We start from the raw sequence: 15,057 nt of genomic DNA, 5'->3' as shown, positions 1-15,057 counted from the left end.
TGCACTCTACAGGCTTTACACCACAGACATCAATTCTGTTGCACTGGGCTGGATTTTGGGATAAAATCTACATGAGGGCCTTCTTCGCAGACTGCTGAAATACACACCTCAGTCGAGTTCAGTGGAAAGATACAGCATCTCTAAAGACAACACATGTAGGAAACAAAACAAGGGAGCGAATAAGCAAAGCAGCTACTTTGCTACCCTTCACAAATCAACTACAACTAATTAATTTAACACAAAGTGAAATTGTCATTTTACTTACTTACATGACCACTCTGTCACTACCTCAGGTCCCTGTGAGGCATACGGTACGCACACCTGCACCTGTTATGAAATCACTTCTTATTTTCTGAACTGTACGTCTCTTCTCTCGTGCTTTGAGAGAAGTCTCTGGCAGACAGATGGGTACAGTACATCTAATGTCCTTACGTCTGCTTTTGGTTGTAGTGAAAAAATGCTCCAGTGCCTTTTTATGCACACCAGTGCTTTAATCTTAAAACTTTTATGATCATGAATGTTTGTAATTTGTTTGTCGTGTTAAAGCAGATTGAGTGTTGTAATATCATCGCCCCATTTTTGGAGGGTTATTTGAATATGAACACAATTACGAATGAGTCTGTCCATCATACTTTTATTTGTTCTTGGGGTTTTTTTTTTTACAGTTATTACCTGCATTACATTCAGCTTTTATGTCCCATGTCTCAGTATTATTGCTGTGATTTCAGTGGTGCTACTGGTTTAAGTTAATTGTGCAAGTACCACAGATAGACAGGCTGGACTGTGGGCGTTTATCTCATGTTTTAACTGCTATATTCAAATAATTAAAAGCAGCCATTTGAAGCGCCTGCCCCCCTGGGATGCTAAATTTTGCTTGTAGTTACTCAGAAAAGCTTTTTTAAAATGCCAATAGAGTAGAACCAAGTTTGAGCAAGGAACATCCCTGGACATGCCAATAGTTTGGGGGAAGCACATGTCCAGACGTCGCTTGGTATCAGTGACGAGCTGGAATGGTGACATAGTTAACTTCCTGCAACTCAGTCACAGCTTAAACACAAATAGAGAATTACGAAACAAGTAATAAAATTGACAGAAGTTAACAAGAGGAGGGTAAATCATTGATTTTTTTCTGGAATTTAGCTTATGTCAATATGAGAACAATAGAGTGTTTCATTCTTCCTTTAGGTATTTAATTTGCTTCAACATATCATTAAATGAATTAGCTTAATTGGACTAAATAGACTGTTATAATGATACCTATGGGCCACTATTGTAATGAAGATTTGAAAGTGTTTGCAGTATTGTTCAAGTTGAATTGTTCTTATCATTCCAAATATAAAAGATACAGCTGAAATGAAAATGTCTGCTTCTTGAAGACTAGAGTGTAAAAACCAGCAAAACATTTTAAAAAACCATCCTTAGTGCTATAAAAGATCTGGGGAATAAATACAAATTGTGATATAGAAGTATGAGCACATTTCAAGTTATTTCATTTAGTTTATACTGTACAGTAGTCTGGTGAGTAGATTTATCACCTGCAGTCTAACAACTGTCCTGTCTTAAGGACTGCACAGACCCTCATAACGGCATGGAGTAACACCAGAAAAAAAGACAACCAAGGTGTAATTTTGTGTGCGAACTCCTGGACTTGCTGCAGTGACACCTCATTAATAATGCGGCAAATAACAAAAAATACAACAATGTTGTAGCTGTAGCTGTTGTAGTCTGACACGACTTTAAAAGGTCATCCTGTACTAATAAAGGCCAAGTCCTATCATGTCACTAACAGTACACGTCCCTCAGACGGAAAGGCGTAGGTGGATGTTGTAACACCGCCTGCGTTTATTAAAGGTGGCTCTCGGGTGCAAAATTTAGGGCAAAATTGAAGCAAAGACATTTCAAATCACTCTGATGGGAGGAGTTAACATCTCATTTCTCTGCCAGCAACAGCGCCTGTGACGCAGCAGTAATAAATCTTTCACTTGTACACTAGTAAATCACTAAGTAAATTATTAGCTTATGTCGTGTTCACAGGAATTTACACAGAAGTGTTGTGCGAGAGGGGGAAAGGAGGAGGATAATGACAATCCATTTTTAAAATTGGGTAGATTTAACTCTCATATAGGCTACTGTGAGCCCATGGCTGCAGGATGTAGGCCCAAGATGGAGAATAATGAGGACACATGCTGTAAGAACTTGGTAAACACCTCACAAAATCTAAGTAAGACAGTCAAATACAATCATAATCCATGTTAGACCTGAATTCTGCTGCTATGTCTGTCGATTTGCTGCCCTGGCATTATGTTACTATATGAAAAAATGTGGTAATGTCTTTTTGCCCATTGTTGGCCACTTTCTTTTCCCCTCTTTCCCAGGCTCTGAGAGTGGCTTTAAGGGGATACCTTGTTAGAGGTTTGGGGTTATGCCCATGTCAGTCGCTCTGTTTTCTTCAACCTTCTGTTTTGGAGAGGCCCCTGTCTGTGTCGGCACTGTGACAGGCTTCTTGGCAATATCCTGAAAGTCAAATCTGTTCATTTAGATTCAAGTGGTGACCATGGAGCAGACAGCAGCCCATTGGCATGCTGTGGCAAAACTAGTATCCAGGGCACTTAATATCCTGAATCCAGCATTCGTTCTTTTCCTAACGTTAACATGCTGATATACATGGGCGACTCCACGTGTGAAGGTGGTGCTTGTATTACTAAAATGTGGAATATATAATGCTTACAAATTAGCTCACTGGTCCTCCAGAGGTCAGAAGTCAGGGCTAGATTGAGAAATGGCCTGGTGGGGACTTTTGTGTCTTGCTTAAGGACGCTTTAGTCAGGCAGCTGCTTACTGGCACGAAGCTTCAGTGAATACATACAGTCTGACAACCTCCACTGCTTCAAAATCTGAAATAATGCCTCCAATGTTGGTGCAGGTTACCTCACTGGTGTGTTAATTTCTCAGATGTACAGTAGGATGGAAATATTTTGTAGATGTAGTAGTATTTTGTTTGAAAACAGTGGAAACCTACATCTGTATATTTTAACAGGAACAAGTGCTGCCCTGTAAAACAGAAAGCTTATTGATGTAAAAGATGAACAACAGGATTAAGTGTGTGTACTGTAAGTGGACTTTCCCAAAGCTTGGGTTTTTTTTAAATAGGGGAAAAACCAATATGGGCTCACATAAAATAACCTTAACTATGTTGCATCATTTCTTTATTAAATGTGGAGTTTTAAAACTAGAATTCCTTGCTCTCTCGAGTGTCTTTTAGCCTGTCGTTGTAGTAGTCGTTGAACTGAAGCACTGCCCTATGCAATGCAGTTTGCAGTCTTTTTTCCAATTATTCCTTTTTCATTTTTACAAGCTTGAATTTTCAGTTACATGTAGTCTTTGGTCTCATCTTGAATCTTTAGAGCTTTTCAGGAAACGTTGGAGTGGCAGTGAACAGAATCGGCCCGCGGATAGAGCCTTGAGATACTCCACTAGAAACATGCTGATGAGGATGTAGTACTATTGACTACAACAGTCTGGCTATTGAAGTACAGTACTGTTGTAATGTCAGAAGTGGTGCTGAAGTCAAGTACAGCAAGAAAGACTGCTCAGGAGAGCAGCCCGTTCATGTAATTTAGCGCTCATAATAAATTTTATATAATGATTTTGACAGAGACGTTTCTAAATATATCTGAGCACTAAATGGCTACGCAAAGGACACCAACTTGAGAATGTAATATGTTTAAATATCAAGGCATGCGTAGTTAAAAAAAAAAAAAGGTGAATTTGGATTTACAGTATGATGTTGGCAGACTTGACATGGCATACTGGAAATAATAACCATAGCCACTCAAAGATTGAATAATAACTCCACAATCATTCATATCTAAATTAACTATTTTAAATCTAAAAATTTTATATCTTAAAATAAAATAAAAAATATTGATAAAACACAAGTCATTTGTCCTGTAAAGCATTCAGGAGACATGAACACAGACAACAGTGTGGAACATCAGGATGTGGGCATGTGGGAGACAGACAATAAGCCATATCAGCCTTACTCGTATACAGTCGTAGCCTTCGCCTGCCTGTTGGGCCAAGTAGAGTTTCTTAGGGACTGACAACACAGCTGTACGCCATTCGTCCGGTCTGAATGGGACAAAGGGCATGAGTGAGGAGAGGGGAAACGGGGGAGAGATGCTCGCTGAATCGCCCAGCCCTCCCCTAAGCAGGACGGGGAGCACCACTCTTCCTCTCTGCTCAGAGCTGCTTTCCCCCGGCCCTCAGCCATTTTGGAGAGAGGAAAAAGTGGCTGTTTTCTCTCTCCCTCTCTCACTACGTGGCATAGCTTTGGAAAGGCTTCGGCTGCTGTGTTGTAGCAGCAGAGAAGACACACTTTGCAGCTCGCACTTGGGAGATAATATGTTTGCAGAGAAAAAATTCTGACGCGAATCAGCCTTCTTCCATCTTGACTTTTTTTTTTTTTTTTTTAAATGAATTTTTGTTTCCCTTGCATTCAGCTGCTAAGCCTCTCTCTCCTCTTTGCTATGCACTTTCACCCAAGCTTTGTCCTTTTCTTAATAACTTGCGCTCTAGTTTTGTTGGCCGCTCCTTTTCCCCTTGTGTCTTTTAAGTTATATCTTTTCTCATCTCTCAATTTGATTTTATGCAACAGAGTTTAAGACAAAGGGATATGTCCAAATTTTGGCAGAACTAAGAAGAGACAGAGCTGCAGCCAAGGATCCTGCTGGGATCCAAAAAAGCCAAGCAGAATGAAGCACCAAAAAAAAAAAAAAAAAAAAAAAGAAAACACCACCCTTTCCTTTGCTTGGTCAAAAATTCCACTTTCTGTGTAGCCAGCCCTGCGCAGCGACTCCTCCTCATCCACATCTTACCGCATTCAACCTTTTGCCATTTCTCTCTTGCCGTACCTTTTTTTAAAGGCGATTTGAGGTTTTTGTACCCCGGAAAATGGGGGACTGGACAACGGGTTAGGAGGGCGTAACAGGGAGAAACGAGGGGATGTTATCTTCTTACTTTTCCTTGTTATTTAGCTTCTTTTTTTTTTTTTTTCGACTGTTGCTGTTATTGAATCGCTTTTTTTGTGCTTGTAGTTTTTAGTCATGTGTTTTAAGGGTGTGCTTGGATTACCACGTGTTTGTAAGTGTGTTGTATTGTGAATGTGTGTGCACGGGTATCTTATCTGTGAATGTTAGACTTTCTGCTCACAGTCTCACAGTCAGTTTGTGATGTTGTATGTCTGTTTTTATAGGTTTCTTGATTTATGCTGAAGCACTGGCCTACACTGCTCCTCAAGCCTGACTCCATCTGATGTCCGGCGTATGCCCTATTGGTATGTTGGCGATTTATAATACTTATAGTTTTCTGTTAGCTGGGTTCAGTGTTTCTAATCCGCACCTTATGATTTGTTGTTTTATTGGTGTTTGCTGTTTGTGTTCACACTGAATATTTTCTGTAGTTTATGCCAGGTAGTGAGATCAAGAAAAACAGTGCTATTAAAATAACACAGAAGGTGGTTTTCTTTCCAAAATTAAAATAGGCATCATATTTTGTATTGTGTACAGGAAATTTATTTAATATGATTTCACTGTGTCATTTAAATATAGTCGCATATTTACCTGCAGATGTCGGTAGCTTTTGCATCTCTGTTGGCGGTTGCAGTTGTTCTTGGACCCTTTTTTTTTTTTTTTTTTGCTTTTTTGTCAAGAATATAAAGAGTTTCGTAATGGTATAATTGGTGTATTTCATAAATCATCATAATAACCAATGGCGTTTTAAACAGCACTTGTTGAGTTTATTTTCTGTATTCTAATCATTCATTACTAAGCGTTTCTGTGTCCACATACAGTATTTTATTCTGCCTGACATTTGAAAAATAAATGTTGACCTCAAAAGAACGTGATCAGCAGGTTATACAAACACAACACACACAAACGTCCATCTCACATGTGTCATGTGCTCTGGCCTGTTCACTTCACTTTGGTTGAATTTCAAGGCTCTTCTCTTTAAGATACATGAACAGAAAATATATTATTGTATAGCCGCATTGGTAAGGTCTAATTTACTATAAAACAAGAAAAATATATGATCGCCATTTTTCCATCTAAGATGACAAAATCTCACCACGCGGGATTCGTAATTGTAAAAGTAGAGTATTTTAATTGTCTCAGTCATATGAAGCAATGATTTACTCCTTATATGTTAAAAGAGTAAGAGACAGAATAGACTGAACTCTTAAGTCTTGGTACCAGTGATAGGAGTGGTATCTTGAATGAGTCCAGGTTCAGATTGCAGAATTACTTTGTTTTCATGTTTTGTGGGTTTCGTCCTCCTTATTTGCTCCTGAAGGGGTAATGCCAGCTGCCACAAACCCGTAGATCCGAACTTGTGGTGACTGGCTGCACAAGCTCGTATCTATAGGTATGTGTCTTCCTGGCAAACACAGCGCCCGCCCTATACATGTGAGAAAAAAAAAAAAAAAAAAAAAACTAGCTTAATGTAATCAGCTCAGAAGCAGGTTTTGACTGGATTGTCATAAAAGGGGAATTGTTAGACTTCATTACAGTCTTGTGTATATGTGTTCCCAATATTAAACAACATCGACCTTGACTGACCCTGAATCATCTCGGGATGCAGGATGTTCTCCAGCAAACTTAAACCACGTGTCCCATCTTTACGCAGTGACCCCACCCAAAGTAGCAGGGTTGGGCTACAGTGTGTGACGATGTGATGTGACATTATAAAGATTTATCAAGGTGTTTGCCATTCTGTGTCTATCCCTTTAACATCTCTGAATGAATTAGGCCACTGGGTCAATGCTTCATAGCAATTTTGGATTAACAGGATGTTTACGGTTTCTTAAATTTTCTTAAAAATATGCTGGTATCGTAGTAGTAATCTATATCATAACGTAGAATGCTAACACAACATAAAACATTTACCACAATAGAAGATTTGGTAAATTTCGCCCATCCCTACAAAGCGGCCACGCTGCCGTTTCCTCCAGTGTTCCGCAGGCTGAGGTAGTAGGTTGTATAGTTCAGAGTGACACCACAGGAGATAACTGTACAGCCTCCTAGCTTTCCCTGAGGAAACACCACACACTCTGGACACCGATTGATTATTTTACCGCCTTTATTAAAGGTGGCTAACAGCGACGTTTTTGTGATATCACACTGTGTGATATCACACTGGGCGCTGCATTTATCAGTCGCTTGTAAATACATTGTTTTTATATCAAGTTCTTTTGTGTCTCACTCTAAAATTATGATTTTTCATTTTCTCTATTTCTTTTGTTATGTACGTTTCACGTATTTTTACAGGACATAGAAAGAGATAAAAACGTGTCGCACAGACTAGCATGAACACGGCAAAAATTGTCCCTCATATGACATTATGTATGGCAAGAAGACAAAATTAAAAACAACAATCAACGAGGGGGGAAATGTATCACTGTTAGGGAGAAAGCACCAACATGCTGTAGCAGCGAGGTCTGTAGGCCGCTCTAATGAAAGAGATGCCACTGAAGGGAAACACCATACAGCCGCAGGGGGAAGAACTCAGTCTTGGCAGCCAATTATGTACAAAGTTCAGTTTCACTTAACCAAAACGATATATTTCCTCTGCGCAGCTATGTGGTAAAGACACTGCTGTGATCAAAACAGCCAGCAACAACTTTCACTGCATCAAGAACCAAGAAACCCACAGACGCCTGAAATCATCCAGGTCCCTGACAGCAATGAATAATGAGTTGATTTATTGTTTTATTTGAGGCATATTTAAATGACTTTCTCGTGCTTTGTCGCAAACCATGTGGCTTTTAGCTGCTCTTGAGACATATTTTAGCTGCTTTGTTTTGATCTCCGCTGGAGACTACATGCAACTTCTTCTCCTCAGAGCTATTTTCTAAACAGTTTAAGGTGTTTGAATTTCAATTAGTGGACATTCCCGCAGAAAGAGACATACAGATGAAATCAACAAATGTGTTTTTTATTATAGTATTTGTGCATGTTATCAAGTAATGAGTGTGTGTAATTTTCTGACTCCCCTGAGTATTATACCTGCTACATCCTAATTTGTACAGCCATGTAAGCCCGTTCCTTATACAGTTTTGGGTCTGAACTAATAAAATAAATAAAAAGAGACAGCGGATGCAGCCCTGTCAAGTAGTTTGGTATCCCTGTAGCGCGATGTGCTGCTGTGTGCAGATGTGTAGAGCAGGGAGTGGTATGATGATGAAAGACTGTTTCCATTTAAACCCTTCGCTCTCTGTCCCAAGGCCACCGGGTTCGATGGAGGTGGGGGTAAGGAGCTCTGTGGGCCAGAATGAAGCAGGGGCCCTCGGTACGGGGCAGCTCCTGCAGTACGAGAGAGCGAGCAGTCACTTACAGTAGATACAACATGAATCTACTGTGGGTTTTTGTTTTTTTGTTTTTTTCTTGCTCAGAGCGTAATTATCTGTCTGTGTGAGATTTTTTTTGTTGTGGCCATGGGGTAGTGTGTTACAGTATACAGCAGGAGGCATACAGGAGCTCTCCCTAGTGACCCCTACCCCCCACCCTTGTTGAATCTAAGTGTGGGTTTGTTTTTTTTTGTCTTCATTGAAAATTTCTATTAATAGTCCCGTTTGGCTGTTTTACTGTAATGTTAATTCTGTGTGTGGCCGATTGAAAGCGTCAGCATCGCTAGAGAGGAAGTGGAAGCAAAGAATGCCACTTTGTAAAACGGAGATTATACGGATCCGTCACTGCCCTGAAGTGCATGTGATGTGATGAGACAACACTGCATGTGATATCTGTGACCCAGAGAGATGTATTTGCTTTAAAAAAAAAAAACAACTAAAAAAAAAAAAAACAGGAATAGAGCCAAAAAAGGACAAGTCTCTTATGAGATTCAAGTCAGATATAAAGACAAATGTAGCTGAAGTGAGAACTCGATTTTCTAATTGACCTTGAAATGAAAGAGAATACACTCTCCAAGAAATCCATTGAAACCGGCAGAGGGAAAGAGAGTGATAGTGTGGGACCACACAGGCCATTTTTCTGCTGTCACTGATCTCAGCCCATTGTGTGTTGTCCGTCAGAGGAACCCTGTTCCGGTAATTCCCCTTCTCCCCATTTGTCTCGCTTTCCTACCATCTTGTCTCCCGTTCCTTTTTCACAAGCCTTTTTCTGCTGCTTCACAGCAGCTAATACTGATAAAATATAGGACTACCACATCAGGCTTCCAGTTACATTTCCTTTACCGCTCCCTGAACTTGTATGTTCTCTCCTTTGCGCCCTCCTTTTCTCTTTCAATCTTCTCTTGTTCCCACCCTCCTTTTCTCCATGAAACGCACGCTGTAATACCCAGTCACTCTCACAGACACAGAGGGAGAGAGAGACAGGAACAGAATACCGGACTTGCCGACTGGAGAAGGATTCTGATTTTTTTTTTTCTTTTTCTTTTTCTTTTCTTAAATGAAAAGGAGCTTGAAAAGAGAGATTGTAAGATAAAAATGTGATTGCCTTTCTTTGCCTTGTATGCTCTTGTTCTCTTTGCCACTTTCTCCCTCCCTCTCTCTACCTTTCCTTATCTCTTTCCTTCTCTGCATATATCAGGCCTTCAGAGTCTAAGTGATTTCAGCTGTGGGAGGAAATGAACGGATGATATTTATTTCTCTTTCCCCACTCTGCTGCTGCTGCTGCTGCTGCTGCTGTTTCGATACTGTATGTAACAGGCAGAGGGGGCAAGCAGAAGCTCTACAGTTTCTCTGCCCTGGGGACTTGAGCCTGCAATCCATGAAGCATGCGAGGCAGAGGAGGGAGAGAGAAAATACAGAGGCACAGACACAGACAGAGAGGTGTGATATAGCGAGACTAAAGCGCCCGAGCGAGATCAGAAAGAAAATGTGAGACAGATGGAGCAAGGAGACAGACAGACAGACAGACAGGGGAAGAAAAGATGGGTAGTAGTGTCACATGGAGAAGAGGGGTGAGTAGCAGCGGGCAGAGACTACAGCAACAGGCGTTACACTTTTTTTCCTATTATTCACTAATGTGGCTGTTTTGGCACTCTGTGTCTATTTTCATAGCTTTTAACCATCTCGGGAAAAATCTGACGATAACACGAACTTCTGCTTGTTTTTGTTTTCTTTTTAAATCTAATGTAAATCCGTGATTTATATGGAAAAGTTTAGGGAACGCTGAGATTGTGGGCACATGTCTACTTTATTGGATTGTATGTGGCATGCGTGTGTGTCTCAGTAGGCGCATTGTCTTTCTTTATAGGCAAGTAATCAGTTACTTATCTTACCTTTAAGTTACCTGCATACATTTTTAATACTGCTTTTCCTTCCTGTCTGTCTTTCTTTCTCTGTCATTTGTTCTTGCTCTCTTTTACTAGTAAGCATGCATGTGCAGTAGCGGTACAGGCCCATTCATCTGCTCTTTTTTTTTTTTTCTTCTTGTGCATGCCATTTTCTACTGGTGTCAACTAAAATGCATCTTCCTGAATTCTTATTTTGTAAAGGCACTTAAAAATAGATTTGCTTTCTATTTTTGCTGCTTTATCTCTTTATCTAGTGGCTTCTTTCTTCCTTGGTTTCTAAATTTAGTGTCAGTCATTCTTACTGCTTTTTCTATTTAAAACCTAAATCTGCTGTATTTCTTACTTTAACCCTTTAACCTCACACCTGCCCTCCCTTTTATCTCTCTTTCTCTCTCCGTCTCTGCATCTCTCCCTCTCTCCCTCTCTCCCTCTCTCTCTCTCTCTCTCTCTCTCTCTCTCTCTGGCTGCACATGGTACAGTCTTGCATGTCTGAGCAGCAGACGGCTAGACAGCAGCAATCTGCTACAGCAGCCTAATGTGCTAGTCCAAATGATCCATTCAACAAAGCCTGGGCAAGCAGCACTAAAATCTCTTCCTCCACTTCTCTCTCCAGCTTTCTTTTTTTTTTTTTTTTTCACACAGATCGCTTTCTTTCCGTTTTGTCTGGCCACATCCTCTGTCTGTTCCTCTGCTGGGCTGACCGGCGCAGACACAGAGAGAGAGAGAGGACTGCGGCAGCCTCCGCCACCACGGTCAGCTGGGTGAGTTTTTCTCTCCTCTCCTTCCTCGCATCTCGTCTCATCACCCTCCCAGCCCTCCTATTCCTCCGTCTCCTCATCTCGCCGGCAGTCAGATCTCATTCCAAGCACCTGACGAATGAGCTTTCCCTCCATACCGTCAGAGCCGCATGATTGACAGGTGCGGTCTCAGAGGACTGACAAGCCTGGCATGTCTGGAGATGGGATATCACATAGGAGGAATGTAAGTGGTAAGGAGCTTTGGCTTTTTCACTGATGGGGAGGGATTTTTTTTTTTCCTTTTTCCGAGCTAGACTCTGGCGGTCCATTTTCAGTCTCTGCTGCTTGTCCTTGTTGTCTGACTGTTACTGCTGCGTGTGTGTGCATGGCTGCAGGTCATTTTTTAGTGAAAAATCTCAGATGTTTTACTATCGATTGGTGCTTCGGTCGAGCCAGGCTGTGGCGGCGACAGGGAGGCCGAAATCTGCTGAGGCAGAGCCATTCTTATGAACATCATGTGATAATAAAGTGCTGTCTGTCTGGGTGTGTATAGCCATTCAGTGGTGACTACAGTACAAATGTGTACAGTATGTGTGTGCATGTAGAGGACGTGTAGTCAGTTTTTGTGTTAAAGCCTTTATGTGTGGTTTCGTGTGCTGGTGATTTGCTGCGTGTATCAGTATTTAACTCATGCGCACCCATACGCAGTGTACCGTGATATATGCTGTCTTATGCAGTACAAAAATGTTATGGAGGATCTAATACATGTGCAGTCGGGTTATGCGAACCCCGACTTTCCGAAGACCAAAGCGGACTTACTGGCATAACTGAGATCTAGGGTACAGCACAGCACAATGCCAGGGAGAGAGGAAGCTGCCATTGTCTGCTCCAGTCTCAGCCATAGCACTCGAGCAGCAGATTGATCTACTGTATGTCGCATAGGAAAGGCCAGACAAAAAGCAATCTGTACCTCTCTCATTCCCTGAGACCCTAACTTGTGACGTTTTGCTGTGATGTGCACGGGTTGGGTTCTTGGGAGCTGCGAGGGGCACTCACACATCTCTGTAACCTAACAAAAAAAAAAAAAAAAAAATGGAAAAGACTAACATGGCGGAAAGACACAAAGCGCAACAAAGAAAGGACGGCTTCGCTTTTTTAGCCAAGCACGATGACAGGGAATGTTCATTTGATCCACCCACACGAGTGAAAATAGAGATAGAAGGGGAACGAAAAAAGGAAGAACATTGGGTTTCTTTCAGGATGTGGAGGGGTTTAGACCCAGAGGCAGGCACAGCGTGTGGGGCGACGGGTGGGGGTGGGGGGGAGGAGAGGGGGAGATGGATAGAGGAATGTGGGTATGAAGGACATGTGACTGAGATGGAGGGATGTCCAGGCGAGGTGCGGTGGTACGGCGAAACGCTGTCACATTTACAGTATCCTCGGGTTTTTTTGGGCAGGTACAACAAATGAATGAATAAGGAATTTGTGACTAAGGTTACACCCACAGTGACTAATGTTACACATGCCAACAGACAAACAACAAGGACCTCATACAGGCTGTAAAAGAGAGATGTTGACATCGGTAAACATTTATTCTTTTATTTTCAGCAGTTCTGGCGTACAGTAAAATGCAGCTGGTTAAGAAAATGAGCAGAAAAACGTAGCATAGCATACAAAGTGTCACTTAGGCTGCACAGTGCAGCAGTATAAAGGAGAAAGGACACAAATTCATCGTGACTCTTCTGTTTCCGCTACTCGACTACTGTCCACGGCCTCTTCATGCCTTATCTTGAGAGCAGCACAAAGTACTAGTGAGAGCGTGACACTGAAAGCTCAGTACACTTGTGTTTGACCTCATGAAAATTCTCATCTTTCTTTTTTTCTATACCTACTGCACCTACTTGTGTGTGCCTCTTTGTCTGTTGTGAATAGAAGACACTGAATAGGGAAACTTAATGCGTGATTGAAATTGAAATGATGAAATTGTAGGATACTTGTGCACGTGTGCAACAGGGTGCCGAGTCATTTAAGTAAGGATTGTGGTAAAAAAAGTGAAATTAAAAAGCTGTTATATTGTATACTGCGTTTTAACAGATGTGTTCGGAGGGTAGAATGAGCGAGTCGGTATTCGATCCGGGGTTTTGATGCAATACTGTATGTGGGGCCACTTCAGGTCTTCAGCTGCTGATGACCAGTGTGTCATGCTAAGGACTGTTGTCTCAGTGTTCACAGTTCTCCTAAAACTGCCGTTCAGTGTGTTGAAATGTGTCTGCAGGCAAATGTCTGTTTCTATAATTGGTCAGTGATCTGTGATCACAGTAACAGCTTCATTTCCAGCTCTCCCCTCCCTTCATCCACACCTACAGTACTGTATGTAACCCTTTACACGTCTCCTCCTTCTTCTTCAGCCAGTCTGAAGTCACTCTGTCTTTCTGTGAGCTTCAGCAGCATTTGAACAGTGATACTGTTTGATGTTTTGTCCTCATTCTTTCATTAGTTTGGATGTGATTATGCGGTTGACGTGCAGGTAGCTTTGAGCTCCGATTCTATTTTCAGCTTTGATTTGAAGGCATTTTTTTACCATATCAGATGAAAGGTTGAAGAAACAGCTGCCATTTTTGGTACAATCCGCCCAACCCCCCCACCACCACCACCCTTAAGGAATTTAGAGATTCATTAAATAGGCATTTTTACCATGTGGTCAAACACTCCTAATGAGCAATGACTTCTGTAAATGTACAACTCGTTCACGTTGTCACGCACTTCATATCTTATTGGAAGTTTTAATCCCCCAGTCTGGTTTCAGTTTACTCTGTGAGGATGCAGCTGTAAGGAAGGTCACTCCAGCAGGTTAGCAAATATACTATAAGACTAAACAAACATATGGTTTCTTAGGTCAATCTCTAAACCTCCTGATGCAACAGATTGTAACAATAGACAAATAACAGTGAAATCTGGCTGCTGAATTCCATACAATGTCTGATCTGTCGCATATTATCCGGGCCTTGATCTTTCATTGCTATAGTCAGAAATACAGTACTTTACTTCGGTGATCTCCAGCTCCATGTTATCATATGAATATTGAGCTGTTTTAGCTGTAGTGGTTTGATGTTAATGTCTGTGTTACTGTAATGTTATCTTTCGATCTCCTTGAGATTTTGATCTTAGAATCAGTGAAAGAAAGCATTTATTGTCAGTATTAAGTACATTGTCTGAACATTTCTCATTTCCCATGTGTTTACACGCAGAGTGCAGAAGTCTTTGTTTTTTACATTCAGGTATTTGGTGGTAAAATGTAAATGTCGTCATGTGATCTTGTCTCAGTTCAGTGGGGTTTCCTAGTTGAAGCAGCAGGTCTGCAGCAGTAGGTCATGGTGTCAGTGTTTGCCGTGTTCAGCAAAAACATGCAGACTGAGAGAAACAGAAAGACAGAAAATATATAAAGGAAAATAAGAGAAAATGAACAGACATACTGACTTTTTCACCATGTTTGGTTTTGTCATTCTTTGCTCTGAAAAAGAGTAACAAGGAATAAGAAAGTAGCAGCTTTCATGTTTGCAGGTCCAGCATTCAGACTGTTCTTCCATCACTGTGTGTGAGTGTGTGTGTGTGTGTGTGTGTGTGTGTGTGTGCGCCCGTGCACATACCACATTATTAAGACCTCCCACCACAACCTTGCCCCCCAGCCTCTGCTAGATTTTTTTTTTCCAACTTGTAAAATGGCCGACCATTGAGAGCACTATAGATCCTTCATTGTCTCTCACCGACAGCTTGCTGGTGCGGATGTTTTTTTTATTTTACAGTATTACACTGTGCAGGCAGGTACATGTACAGTACACACAGCTGGACTTGCAGTGGTAGGAATTAACTGCCAAGAAAAGGCAGCAAACACGAATGTGAGAGACAGTAAGCAAGCTGATGGTATGCTTCAGTTTTTAGAGAAAAAATAGACTCCATTACACAGTTAGTATTATTTTTGCCCACATATATGTTGTTTAGATATATAATT

General features: G+C 41.3%; 1 long non-coding RNA gene across 3 annotated transcripts in view; it reads left to right on the top strand.

Annotated features, from left to right (window-relative positions):
• LOC121909624 overlaps nt 1–15,057 on the top strand; it is a 71,511-nt gene that overhangs the window by 46,467 nt on the left and 9,987 nt on the right. For all 3 annotated transcript variants that reach the window (XR_006099488.1, XR_006099487.1, XR_006099489.1), the window contains exon 4: nt 5,255–5,335. This is a non-coding gene — a long non-coding RNA (uncharacterized LOC121909624). The remainder of the gene's footprint in view (nt 1–5,254; nt 5,336–15,057) is intronic.

The sequence above is a fragment of the Thunnus maccoyii genome, chromosome 13 (assembly GCF_910596095.1).
Source record: "Thunnus maccoyii chromosome 13, fThuMac1.1, whole genome shotgun sequence".
Taxonomy (NCBI): Eukaryota; Metazoa; Chordata; class Actinopteri; order Scombriformes; family Scombridae; genus Thunnus; species Thunnus maccoyii.
The sequence above is the reverse complement of the archived record's forward strand: the minus strand, read 5'-3'. Positions and strand labels throughout refer to the sequence as shown.